The sequence below is a fragment of the Oncorhynchus clarkii genome, chromosome 1 (genome assembly GCF_045791955.1).
Source record: "Oncorhynchus clarkii lewisi isolate Uvic-CL-2024 chromosome 1, UVic_Ocla_1.0, whole genome shotgun sequence".
Classification (NCBI taxonomy): Eukaryota; Metazoa; Chordata; class Actinopteri; order Salmoniformes; family Salmonidae; genus Oncorhynchus; species Oncorhynchus clarkii.
In genome coordinates this window covers 85123365-85138384 of record NC_092147.1, presented here as the reverse complement: position 1 = coordinate 85138384, position 15020 = coordinate 85123365, and positions in this window count along the sequence as shown.

Genomic DNA, 15020 nt, shown 5'->3' with positions numbered 1-15020 from the left:
TCTGTAAAAACAGATGTCTTCGGTGGTCCTGTATGTACAGACAATGTGTGTCCCAAAAGGCACCCTGTTCCCCATAATGCACCATAGGGAATAGACACATACATTCCTCCTGCAGCTGGTTTGCAGAATTGTGTGAGGTTTATCAGCAGCTTTCTGTCCTTTGACACAAGTCTCCTGGCTGGTGACGATGGACGAGAAGAGGACCAGGGGACTAAAAGACTGGGTGTACGTTCCAAATGGCACCCTATTCCGTATATGGTGCACTATATTTGACCACTGCCCCATTGGGATCTGGTCATAGGTAGTGCACTATGTAGTGAATAGGTTGCCCTTTGGGAGGCGTTATGGTTTTTGTCTATATGTATGCCTATGCCCTTTCTCATTCTGGTGTTAAGTTAAGTTTGCTTTTCATTTCAGTGGAATTCACTATTGTTGTATGTGGTTGTTTGGCCTTTTACTGTACAAGTAAATTGAATACTGACAAGTCTACTTTTGTTGTTTCCTTGTTTTGCTGTCAGATGTATTTTAAACTGTTAGGTGATATTTCTTCAAATATATGTTCTATGTGTAGGGTAGCATTGCTTATTCATATGGAGAAATCTCAAACCGATTTGAAGCAAACTAGCCACGAACATTGGAGACATTCATTAAGCCCAGAGCAGGGCTCTTCAACCCGGTTTTTGGTAAGAGCTGGGCTCTCTAACCCTGTTCATGGCCAGAGCAGGATTCTCCAACCCTGTTCCTCGCTAGAGCAGGACTCTCCAACCCTGTTCCTCGCCAGAGCAGGACTCTCCAACCCTGTTTCTGGCCAGAGCAGGACTCTCCAACCCTGTTCATCGCCAGAGCAGGACTCTCCAACCCTGTTCCTCGCTAGAGCAGGACTCTCCAACCCTGTTCCTCACCAGAGCAGGACTCTCCAACCCTGTTTCTGGCCAGAGCAGGACTCTCCAACCCTGTTCCCGGAGAGCTACCGTCCTGTAGGTTTTCACTCCAACCCTGTTCCTGGAGAGCTACCGTCCTGTAGGTTCTCTCTCCAACCCTGTTCCTGGAGAGCTACCGTCCTGTAGGTTTTCACTCCAACCCTGTTCCTGGAGAGCTACCGTCCTGTAGGTTTTCACTCCAACCCTGTTCCTGGAGAGCTACCGTCCTGTAGGTTTTCACTCCAACCCTGTTCCTGGAGAGCTACCGTCCTGTAGGTTTTCACTCCAACCCTGTTCCTGGAGAGCTACCGCCCTGTAGGTTTTCACTCCAACCCTGATGTAGCCCACCTGATTCTAATAATTAGCTGGTTAATACGCAGAATCAGGTGAGTTGGAGCAAACACCTTCAGATCGGTAGCTCTCCAGGAACAGGGTTGGAGTGAAAACCTACAGGACGGTAGCTCTCCAGGAACAGGGTTGTTATTTGTATTCATTATGGATACCCATTAGCTGCTACCAAGGCAGCAGCTACTCTTCATGGGGTTTATTATGGATCCCCATTAGCTGCTACCAAGGCAGCAGCTACTCTTCCTCGGGTCCAGCAAAATGAAGGCAGTTTATACAATTTTAAAAACATTACAATACATTCACAGATTTCACAACACACTGTGAGCTCTTAGGCCCCTACTCCACCACTACCACATACTGTATCTACAATACAAAATCCATGTGTATGTGTGTGTATAGTGCATATGCTATTGTGTGTGTCTGTGCCTTTGTTTGTGTTGCTTCACAGTCCCCGCTGTTCCATAAAGTGTATTTTTATCTGTTTTATAAATCTGGTTCGAGGAGATATATGGTTATATCTCCTCCCTGCTGCATCAGTTACTTCTTATTTACTGTATTTATTTATTTAACCTTTATTTAACTAGAAAAGTCAGTTAAGAACAAATTCTTATTTACAATGACGGCCAACCAAAAGGCAAAAGGCCTCCTGCGGGGACTGGGATTAAAATTATATAAATAAATATGGGACAGAACACACATCATGACAAGAGAGACAACACTACATAAAGAGAGACCTAAGACAACAACATAGCATGGCAGCAACACATGACAACACAGCATGGCAGCAACACATGACAACACAGCATAGTAGGCCACAGACAACAGCACAAAGGGCAAGAAGTTAGAGACAACAATACATCACACAAAGAGCCACAACTGTCAGTAAGAGTGTCCATGATGGAGTCTTTGAATGAAGAGATGGAGATAAAACTGTCCAGTTTGAGTGTTTGTTGCAGCTCGTTCCAGTCGCTAGCTGCAGTGAACTGAGAAGACGAGCGACCCAGGGATGTGTGTGCTTCAGGGACCTTTAACAGAATGTGACTGGCAGAACGGGTGTTGTATGTGGAGGATGAGGGCTGCAGTAGATATCTCAGATAGGTGGGAATGAGGCCTAAGAGGGTTTTATAAATAAGCATCAACCAGTGGGTCTTGCGACGGGTTTACAGAGATGACCAGTTTACAGAGGAGTATAGAGTGCAGTGATGTGTCCTATAAGGAGCATTGGTGTAAAATCTGATGGCCGAATGGTAAAGAACATCTAGCCCCTCGAGAGCACCCTTACCTGCCGATCTATAAATTATGTCTCCGTAATCTATCATTTGTAGGATGGTTTATTTGAGGAGGAGGGTTTATTCTCCAGGTCTGTAACCATTTTCCAGAACTTCTTGGGGTTAGACCCACAGAGAGAGAACTGCTCCTTAAAGTCACTAACTTAGGCCTTACGGATAGCCTGAGTGCACTTATTTCTCATTTGCCTGAACGAGAGCCAGTCAGCCTGAGTATGAGTGTGCCGACCCTTTCACCAAATGCAATTCTTGAGGTGGAGTAACTCTGCTAGATCACGGTGGAACCACATGATGTGGAATAGAGTTCCATGTAGTCATGGCTCTATGTAGTACTGTGCACCTCCCATGGTCTGTTCTGGACTTGGGGACTTTGAAGAGACATCGTGTGGCATGTCTTGTGGGGTATGTATGGTGTCCGAGCTGTGTGCCAGTAGTTCAAACAGACAGCTCGGTGACTTCAACATGTCAATACCTCTCATAAATACAAGTAGTGATGAAGTCAATCTCTCTTCCACTTTCAGCCAGGAGAGATTGACAAGAATATTATTAATGTTAGCTCTCTGTGTACATCCAAGGGCCAGCCGTGCTGCCCTGTTCTGAGCCAATTACAATTTTCCTGAGTCCCTTTTTGTGGTACCTGACCACACAGTGGTCCAGGTATGACAAAACCAGGGTCTGTAGGACCTGCCTTGTTGATAGTGTTGTTAAGAAGGTAGAAACTAGGGCCTGTAGGACCTGCCTTGTTGATAGTGTTGTTAAGAAGGTAGAGACTAGGGCCTGTAGGACCTGCCTTGTTGATAGTGTTGTTAAGAAGGTAGAAACTAGGGCCTGTAGGACCTGCCTTGTTGATAGTGTTGTTAAGAAGATAGAAACTAGGGCCTGTAGGACCTGCCTTGTTGATAGTGTTGTTAAGAAGGTAGAAACTAGGGTCTGTAGGACCTGCCTTGTTGATAGTGTTGTTAAGAAGGTAGAAACTAGGGCCTGTAGGACCTGCCTTGTTGATAGTGTTGTTACCAATGCAGAGCAGCGCTTTATTACAGACAGACTTCTCCCCATCTTAGCTACTGTTGAATCAATATGTTTTGACAGGTTACTCTAAGCTGTTTAGTCACCTCAACTTGCTCAATTTCTACCCTATTTATTACAAGATTCAGTTGAGGTGATGATTTTTGTCCCAAATGTAAATGCTTTAATTTTGGAAATATTTAGGACTAACTTATTCCTTGCCACGCACTCTGAAACGATGTAGTAGTGTTTCACCTCCCGGTCGGAGAGCCCTGAATCAGAGCAATATGTTTAGAATGTGAATATACATTCTAGATATATGGTTCTGATTCAGACAAACAATTCATTTTCTATTATGACTTAACAGTAGAATCAAACAGTCGCCTACTTTTTGAATCGCCTGTCATTTCACGGAAGCTCTATAAAAGAATCCCCAACCAAGAGGTCTGTGAGAACCGGGACACGAGACTTGACAAGTTTGGGGTTTGTGCCACACTTCTGTTTAATAATAGTGACTTATTCATTTTCTTCAGTCAGAGAATGAATTTGATTGAGTGTATCTCATTTTTTTACTTCCCCTTGACCTCTGTCCACAGCATGTGCTTATACATAGCCCAAACCTCCAACCAACCCTCCAACCTTGCCTTCGAGGAAGCTGGAAGCACGATGGTTGTGGGAGCCAGCTGCTCAGCTAGCAGCATGTTTACTATGGTGCTGGCCTGGCTATTTAAGTCTCCCCAACCTAGCAATTTCCTCCAGCTTTACATATAATATGGTCTGAGTGATTTTTGTCTCCACCTGACAACGCCTGCATACATAAACCAATGGGAGCCTATCGTCTGCGACACAGATGCAGGGGCACACACACAATTAGAGGCACACACACTCTCACAGACACGCGCACACACTCAGGCAAGGACACACACACATACACACACACACACATGGAGTTATAAACAGCGTGTTCTTGTATACACCATAACATGTGTAGGCTACCACAGCAACACCCCTAAATCAAGGCAACCACACATTCACAAAATCACTGGTCCTTTTGTAGGTCTATCTCAAGTAGACTGGTTGATTATGCATCTCTCCCTTAGCTAACACACACACGCACGCACGCACACACAAACACACACACACACACACACACACACACACACACACACACACACACAAACCCTTTCCGTGGAATCAGAGATCTGAGTCCTCTTGGGAGAAACGTAATGAGGTGAAGCAGGGCATTCATAAACTCCTATATTGCAGCCGTGGCTTTATGTGGGGAGGCAGGGAGGGTGGAGTCCTCCTCTGGAAGGTCGGGTGGGGCAAATATAGCACAGAAACAACCACTTTACACTGAATTAAAGCTCTCTCACTCCTTAGAACGAGTTCCAGTGAAATAAGGGAAACTCAATCCAAACTCCCCCTCCTGCCTCGCTGTTATATGGTTATATCTCCTCCTCCTCCCTGTTATATGGTTATATCTCCTCCCTGTTATATGGTCATATCTCCTCCCTGTTATATGGTTATATCTCCTCACTGTTATATGGTCATATCTCCTCCCAATTATATGGTTATATCTCCTCCCTGTTATATGGTTATATCTCCTCCCTGTTATGTGGTTATATCTCCTCCTCCTCCCTGTTATATGGTTATATCTCCTCCCTGTTATGTGGTTATATCTCCTCCTCCTCCCTGTTATGTGGTTATATCTCCTCCCTGTTATATGGTTGTATCTCCACCCTGTTATATGGTTATATCTCCTCCCTGTTATATGGTTATATCTCCTCCCTGTTATATGGTTATATCTCCTCCCTGTTATATGGTCATATCTCCTCCCTGTTATGTGGTTATATCTCCTCCCTGTTATATGGTTGTATCTCCTCCCTGTTATATGGTTATATCTCCTCCCTGTTATATGGTTATATCTCCTCCCTGTTATATGGTTATATCTCCTCCCTGTTATATGGTCATATCTCCTCCCTGTTATATGGTTATATCTCCTCCCTGTTATATGGTTATATCTCCTCCCTGTTATATGGTTATATCTCCTCCCTGTTATATGGTCATATCTCCTCCCTGTTATATGGTTATATCTCCTCCCTGTTATATGGTTATATCTCCTCCCTGTTATGTGGTTATGTCTCCTCCTCCTCCCTGTTATATGGTTATATCTCCTCCCTGTTATGTGGTTATATCTCCTCCTCCTCCCTGTTATGTGGTTATATCTCCTCCCTGTTATATGGTTATATCTCCTCCCTGTTATATGGTTATATCTCCTCCCTGTTATATGGTTATATCTCCTCCCTGTTATATGGTTATATCTCCTCCCTGTTATATGGTCATATCTCCTCCCTGTTATATGGTTATATCTCCTCCTCCTCCCTGTTATATGGTCATATCTCCTCCCTGTTATATGGTCATATCTCCTCCCTGTTATATGGTTATATATCCTCCCTGTTATATGGTTATATCTCCTCCTCCTCCCTGTTATATGGTTATATCTCCTCCCTGTTATATGGTTATATCTCCTCCTCCTCCCTGTTATATGGTTATAACTCCTCATCCTCCCTGTTATATGGTTATATCTCCTCCCTGTTATATGGTTATATCTCCTCCCTGTTATATGGTTATATCTCATCCCTGTTATATGGTTATATCTCCTCCCTGTTATATGGTTATATCTCCTCCCTGTTATATGGTTATATCTCCTTCCTGTTATATGGTTATATCTCCTCCTCCTCCCTGTTATATGGTTATATCTCCTCCCTGTTATATGGTTATATCTCCTCCCTGTTATATGGTTATATCTCCTCCTCCTCCCTGTTATATGGTTATATCTCCTCATCCTCCCTGTTATATGGTTATATCTCCTCCCTGTTATATGGTTATATCTCCTCCCTGTTATATGGTTATATCTCCTCCCTGTTATATGGTTATATCTCCTCCTCCTCCCTGTTATATGGTTATATATCCTCCCTGTTATATGGTTATATCTCCTCCCTGTTATATGGTTATGTCTCCTTCTCCTCCCTGTTATATGGTTATATCTCCTCCTCCTCCCTGTTATATGGTTATATCTCCTCCTCCCTGTTATATGGTTATATCTCCTCCTCCTCCCTGTTATATGGTTATATCTCCTCATCCTCCCTGTTATATGGTTATATCTCCTCCCTGTTATATGGTTATATCTCCTCCCTGTTATATGGTTATATCTCCTCCTCCCTGTTATATGGTTATATCTCCTCCCTGTTATATGGTTATATCTCCTCCCTGTTATATGGTTATATCTCCTCATCCTCCCTGTTATATGGTTATATCTCCTCCCTGTTATATGGTTATATCTCCTCCCTGTTATATGGTTATATCTCCTCCCTGTTATATGGTTATATCTCCTCCCTGTTATATGGTTATATCTCCTCCCTGTTATGTGATTATATCTCCTCCTCCTCCCTGTTATATGGTTATATCTCCTCCCTGTTATATGGTTATATCTCCTCCTCCCTGTTATGTGATTATATCTCCTCCCTGTTATATGGTTATATCTCCTCCCTGTTATATGGTTATATCTCTTCCCTGGTATATGGTTATATCTTCTCCCTGTTATAGGGTTATATCTCCTCCCTGTTATATGGTTGTATCTCCTCCCTGTTATATGGTTATATCTCCTCCCTGTTATATGGTTATATCTCCTCCCTGTTATATGGTTATATCTCCTCCTCCCTGTTATGTGATTATATCTCATCCTCCTCCCTGTTATATGGTTATATATCCTCCCTGTTATATGGTTATATCTCCTCCTCCTCCCTGTTATATGGTTATATCGCCTCCCTGTTATATGGTTATATCTCCTCCCTGTTATATGGTTATATCTCCTCCCTGTTATGTGATTATATCTCCTCCTCCTCCCTGTTATATGGTTATATCTCCTCCCTGTTATATGGTCATATCTCCTCCCTGTTATATGGTCATATCTCCTCCTCCTCCCTGTTATATGGTTATATCTCCTCCCTGTTACATGGTCATATCTCCTCCCTGTTATATGGTCATATCTCCTCCTCCTCCCTGTTATATGGTCATATCTCCTCCTCCTCCCTGTTATATGGTTATATCTCCTCCCTGTTATATGGTTATATCTCCTCCCTGTTATATGGTTATATCTCTTCCTCTTCCTCCCTGTTATATGGTTATATCTCCTCATCCTCCCTGTTATATGGTTATATCTCCTCATCTTACCTGTTATATGGTTATATCTCCTCCCTGTTATTTGGTTATATCTCCTCCCTGTTATATGGTTGTATCTCCTCCCTGTTATATGGTTATATCTCCTCCTCCTCCTCCCTGTTATATGGTGATATCTCCTCATCCTCCCTGTTATATGGTTATATCTCCTTCTCCTCCCTGTTATATGGTTATATCTCCTCCCTGTTATATGGTGTTACGTTCCCCAGTTTATGTGTTGTAGTTTGTGTATTTGCATGTGTTTTATTTCAGGAAATGGCTTCCTGAAATCCCTCAAGCAGCTGATTGGTCGACTCCAGGGCTAATTGGAGAGCTGACCCCGCCCCCTCGTCAAGACACAGCTGTCTCCAATTACACATTCATTCTGAAGCTATATAAAAGCCAGTGTTCTGTTCAGGAGAGAGAGATTTTGGAGGTAGGGATTGCTGAGAGAGATTTTGCTAGAGAGATTTTGTTGAGGTCATTGCTGAGGTCATTGCTGAGCGATTGTTTGTGATAGAGAGTTTTTGCTAGAGGTTGATTTTGCTGGGAGTTCATTGCTGAGAGTGGGTATGTTCTGTGAGTTTGTTGCTCAGAGCTCATAGCTCATGATGAGGGGCGAACTTCATCAACATTAGATATGATGGTTATTTGATGTCCTCTGTTTCTCAGTTTGTTTGTAAAATTGTTTAATATTCTGTTTCATTTGTTCCCAGGGGGGAAGGGGAAGGCACCTTGGGAGTGCTTAGGCAAGAGGCCCGCAACACGGTATACATATACCCGTAGTATATACACTGTCTAGGCACACTAGGTAAGACCTGGGCGGACCACTCCCTGTATTTTGGTTAGGGCACCAGGTGGTGCTAAATTAGGTAAGTAGTGGGTAGGCAGGTAAGATAGGAGAGGGGGGGGGCTTTGAGATTTACTTTCTTTGCTTTGGTTCCGTCCAGCCCCTTTTCCCCATATTACCGTGTACAGGAATAAAGTCCTTGTAAAACGGTACCACATTCTGCCTGTTGTCATCCTTACTCGCACCTACAGTCCATACCTTTTTCACTTCACAGAGAGTTTAGTTGTAGCAGGGTGTTGCGTTCCCTCTTCATAGAGGCGTGCGTAACATATGGTTATATATCCTCCCTGTTATATGGTTATATCTCCTCCCTGTTATATGGTTATATCTCCTCCCTGTTATATGGTTATATCTCCTCCCTGTTATATGGTTATATCTCCTCCCTGTTATATGGTTATATCTCCTCCCTGTTATATGGTTATATATCCTCCCTGTTATATGGTTATATCTCCTCCCTGTTATATGGTTATATCTCCTCCCTGTTATATGGTTATATCTCCTCCCTGTTATATGGTTATATCTCCTCCCTGTTATATGGTTATATCTCCTCCCTGTTATATGGTTATATCTCCTCCCTGTTATATGGTTATATCTCCTCCCTGTTATATGGTTGTATCTCCTCCCTGTTATATGGTTATATCTCCTCCCTGTTATGTGGTTATATCTCCTCCCTGTTATATGGTTATATCTCCTCCCTGTTATATGGTTGTATCTCCTCCCTGTTATGTGGTTATATCTCCTCCCTGTTATATGGTTATATCTCCTCCCTGTTATATGGTTGTATCTCCTCCCTGTTATATGGTTATATCTCCTCCCTGTTATATGGTTATATCTCCTCCCTGTTATATGGTTATATCTCCTCCCTGTTATATGGTTGTATCTCCTCCCTGTTATATGGTTATATCTCCTCCCTGTTATATGGTTATATCTCCTCCCTGTTATATGGTTATATCTCCTCCCTGTTATATGGTTATATCTCCTCCCTGTTATATGGTTATATCTCCTCCCTGTTATATGGTTATATCTCCTCCCTGTTATATGGTTATATCTCCTCCCTGTTATATGGTTATATCTCCTCCCTGTTATATGGTTATATCTCCTCCCTGTTATATGGTTATATCTCCTCCTCCTCCCTGTTATATGGTTATATCTCCTCCCTGTTATATGGTTATATCTCCTCCCTGTTATATGGTTATATCTCCTCCCTGTTATATGGTTATATCTCCTCCCTGTTATATGGTCATATCTCCTCCCTGTTATATGGTTATATCTCCTCCTCCTCCCTGTTATATGGTTGTATCTCCTCCCTGTTATATGGTTATATCTCCTCCTCCTCCCTGTTATATGGTTGTATCTCCTCCCTGTTATATGGTTATATCTCCTCCTCATCCTCCCTGTTATATGGTTGTATCTCCTCCCTGTTATATGGTTATATCTCCTCCCTGTTATATGGTTATATCTCCTCCTCATCCTCCCTGTTATATGGTTGTATCTCCTCCCTGTTATATGGTTATATCTCCTCCCTGTTATATGGTTATATCTCCTCCCTGTTATATGGTTATATCTCCTCCCTGTTATATGGTTATATCTCCTCCCTGTTATATGGTCATATCTCCTCCCTGTTATATGGTTATATCTCCTCCTCCTCCCTGTTATATGGTTGTATCTCCTCCCTGTTATATGGTTATATCTCCTCCTCCTCCCTGTTATATGGTTGTATCTCCTCCCTGTTATATGGTTATATCTCCTCCTCATCCTCCCTGTTATATGGTTGTATCTCCTCCCTGTTATATGGTTATATCTCCTCCCTGTTATATGGTTATATCTCCTCCCTGTTATATGGTTATATCTCCTCCCTGTTATATGGTTATATCTCCTCCCTGTTATATGGTTATATCTCCTCCCTGTTATATGGTCATATCTCCTCCCTGTTATATGGTTATATCTCCTCCTCCTCCCTGTTATATGGTTGTATCTCCTCCCTGTTATATGGTTATATCTCCTCCTCCTCCTCCCTGTTATATGGTTGTATCTCCTCCCTGTTATATGGTTATATCTCCTCCCTGTTATATGGTTATATCTCCTCCCTGTTATATGGTTATATCTCCTCCCTGTTATATGGTTATATCTCCTCCCTGTTATATGGTTATATCTCCTCCCTGTTATATGGTCATATCTCCTCCCTGTTATATGGTTATATATCCTCCTCCTCCCTGTTATATGGTTATATCTCCTCCCTGTTATATGGTTATATCTCCTCCCTGTTATATGGTCATATCTCCTCCCTGTTATTTGGTTATATCTCCTCCTCCTCCCTGTTATATGGTTATATCTCCTCCCTGTTATATGGTTATATCTCCTCCTCCTCCCTGTTATATGGTTATATCTCCTCCTCCTCCCTGTTACATGGTTATATCTCCTCCTCCCTGTTATATGGTTATATCTCCTCCTCCCTGTTATATGGTTATATCTCCTCCCTGTTATATGGTTATATCTCCTCCCTGTTATTTGGTTATATCTCCTCCCTGTTATATGGTTGTATCTCCTCCCTGTTATATGGTTATATCTCCTCATCCTCCCTGTTATATGGTTGTATCTCCTCATCCTCCCTGTTATATGGTTATGTCTCCTCCTCCCTGTTATATGGTTATATCTCCTCCCTGTTATATGGTTATATCTCCTCCCTGTTATATGGTTATATCTCCTCATCCTCCCTGTTATATGGTTATATCTCCTCATCCTCCCTGTTATATGGTTATATCTCCTCCTCCCTGTTATATGGTTGTATCTCCTCCCTGTTATATGGTTATATCTCCTCCTCCTCCTCCCTGTTATATGGTTATATCTCCTCATCCTCCCTGTTATATGGTTATATCTCCTCCTCCTCCCTGCTATATGGTTATATCTCCTCCCTGTTATATGGTTATATCGCCTCATCCTCCCTGTTATATGGTTGTATCTCCTCCTCCTCCCTGTTATATGGTTATATCTCCTCCCTGTTATATGGTTATATCTCCTCATCCTCCCTGTTATATGGTTATATCTCCTCCTCCTCCCTGTTATATGGTTATATCTCCTCCCTGTTATATGGTTATATCTCCTCATCCTCCCTGTTATATGGTTGTATCTCCTCCTCCTCCCTGTTATATGGTTATATCTCCTCCCTGTTATTTGGTTATATCTCCTCCCTGTTATATGGTTGTATCTCCTCCCTGTTATATGGTTATATCTCCTCCTCCTCCTCCCTGTTATATGGTTATATCTCCTCCTCCTCCCTGTTATATTATTATATCTCCTCCCTGTTATATGGTTATATCTCCTCCTCCTCCCTGTTAAATGGTTGTAACTCCTCCCTGTTATATGGTTATATCTCCTCCTCCTCCTCCCTGTTATATGGTTGTATCTCCTCCCTGTTATATGGTTATATCTCCTCCCTGTTATATGGTTATATCTCCTCCCTGTTATATGGTTATATCTCCTCCCTGTTATATGGTTATATATCCACCCTGTTATATGGTTATATCTCCTCCCTGTTATATGGTTATATCTCCTCCCTGTTATATGGTTATATATCCTCCCTGTTATATGGTTATATATCCTCCCTGTTATATGGTTATATCTCCTCCTCCCTGTTATATGGTTATATCTCCTCCTCCCTGTTATATGGTTATATCTCCTCCTCCTCCCTGTTATATGGTTATATCTCCTCCCTGTTATATGGTTATATCTCCTCATCCTCCCTGTTATATGGTTGTATCTCCTCCTCCTCCCTGTTATATGGTTATATCTCCTCCCTGTTATTTGGTTATATCTCCTCCCTGTTATATGGTTGTATCTCCTCCCTGTTATATGGTTATATCTCCTCCTCCTCCTCCCTGTTATATGGTTATATCTCCTCCTCCTCCCTGTTATATGGTTATATCTCCTCCCTGTTATATGGTTATATCTCCTCCTCCTCCCTGTTATATGGTTGTATCTCCTCCCTGTTATATGGTTATATCTCCTCCTCCTCCCCCCTGTTATATGGTTGTATCTCCTCCCTGTTATATGGTTATATCTCCTCCCTGTTATATGGTTATATCTCCTCCCTGTTATATGGTTATATATCCACCCTGTTATATGGTTATATCTCCTCCCTGTTATATGGTTATATATCCTCCCTGTTATATGGTTATATCTCCTCCCTGTTATATGGTTATATCTCCTCCCTGTTATATGGTCATATCTCCTCCCTGTTATATGGTTATATCTCCTCCTCCTCCCTGTTATATGGTTATATCTCCTCCCTGTTATATGGTTATATCTCCTCCTCCTCCCTGTTATATGGTTATATCTCCTCCTCCTCCCTGTTATATGGTTATATCTCCTCCTCCCTGTTATATGGTTATATCTCCTCCTCCCTGTTATATGGTTATATCTCCTCCCTGTTATATGGTTATATCTCCTCCCTGTTATATGGTTATATATCCACCCTGTTATATGGTTATATCTCCTCCCTGTTATATGGTTATATCTCCTCCCTGTTATTTGGTTATATCTCCTCCCTGTTATATGGTTGTATCTCCTCCCTGTTATATGGTTATATCTCCTCATCCTCCCTGTTATATGGTTGTATCTCCTCATCCTCCCTGTTATATGGTTATGTCTCCTCCTCCCTGTTATATGGTTATATCTCCTCCCTGTTATATGGTTATATCTCCTCCCTGTTATATGGTTATATCTCCTCATCCTCCCTGTTATATGGTTATATCTCCTCATCCTCCCTGTTATATGGTTATATCTCCTCCTCCCTGTTATCTGGTTGTATCTCCTCCCTGTTATATGGTTATATCTCCTCCTCCTCCCTGTTATATGGTTATATCTCCTCCTCCTCCTCCCTGTTATATGGTTATATCTCCTCATCCTCCCTGTTATATGGTTATATCTCCTCCTCCTCCCTGCTATATGGTTATATCTCCTCCCTGTTATATGGTTATATCGCCTCATCCTCCCTGTTATATGTTTGTATCTCCTCCTCCTCCCTGTTATATGGTTATATCTCCTCCCTGTTATATGGTTATATCTCCTCATCCTCCCTGTTATATGGTTATATCTCCTCCTCCTCCCTGTTATATGGTTATATCTCCTCCCTGTTATATGGTTATATCTCCTCATCCTCCCTGTTATATGGTTGTATCTCCTCCTCCTCCCTGTTATATGGTTATATCTCCTCCCTGTTATTTGGTTATATCTCCTCCCTGTTATATGGTTGTATCTCCTCCCTGTTATATGGTTATATCTCCTCCTCCTCCTCCCTGTTATATGGTTATATCTCCTCCTCCTCCCTGTTATATTATTATATCTCCTCCCTGTTATATGGTTATATCTCCTCCTCCTCCCTGTTAAATGGTTGTAACTCCTCCCTGTTATATGGTTATATCTCCTCCTCCTCCTCCCTGTTATATGGTTGTATCTCCTCCCTGTTATATGGTTATATCTCCTCCCTGTTATATGGTTATATCTCCTCCCTGTTATATGGTTATATCTCCTCCCTGTTATATGGTTATATATCCACCCTGTTATATGGTTATATCTCCTCCCTGTTATATGGTTATATCTCCTCCCTGTTATATGGTTATATATCCTCCCTGTTATATGGTTATATATCCTCCCTGTTATATGGTTATATCTCCTCCTCCCTGTTATATGGTTATATCTCCTCCTCCTCCCTGTTATATGGTTATATCTCCTCCCTGTTATATGGTTATATCTCCTCATCCTCCCTGTTATATGGTTGTATCTCCTCCTCCTCCCTGTTATATGGTTATATCTCCTCCCTGTTATTTGGTTATATCTCCTCCCTGTTATATGGTTGTATCTCCTCCCTGTTATATGGTTATATCTCCTCCTCCTCCTCCCTGTTATATGGTTATATCTCCTCCTCCTCCCTGTTATATGGTTATATCTCCTCCCTGTTATATGGTTATATCTCCTCCTCCTCCCTGTTATATGGTTGTATCTCCTCCCTGTTATATGGTTATATCTCCTCCCTGTTATATGGTTGTATCTCCTCCCTGTTATATGGTTATATCTCCTCCCTGTTATATGGTTATATCTCCTCCCTGTTATATGGTTATATATCCTCCCTGTTATATGGTTATATCTCCTCCCTGTTATATGGTTATATCTCCTCCCTGTTATATGGTCATATCTCCTCCCTGTTATATGGTTATATCTCCTCCTCCTCCCTGTTATATGGTTATATCTCCTCCCTGTTATATGGTTATATCTCCTCCTCCTCCCTGTTATATGGTTATATCTCCTCCTCCTCCCTGTTATATGGTTATATCTCCTCCTCCCTGTTATATGGTTATATCTCCTCCTCCCTGTTATATGGTTATATCTCCTCCC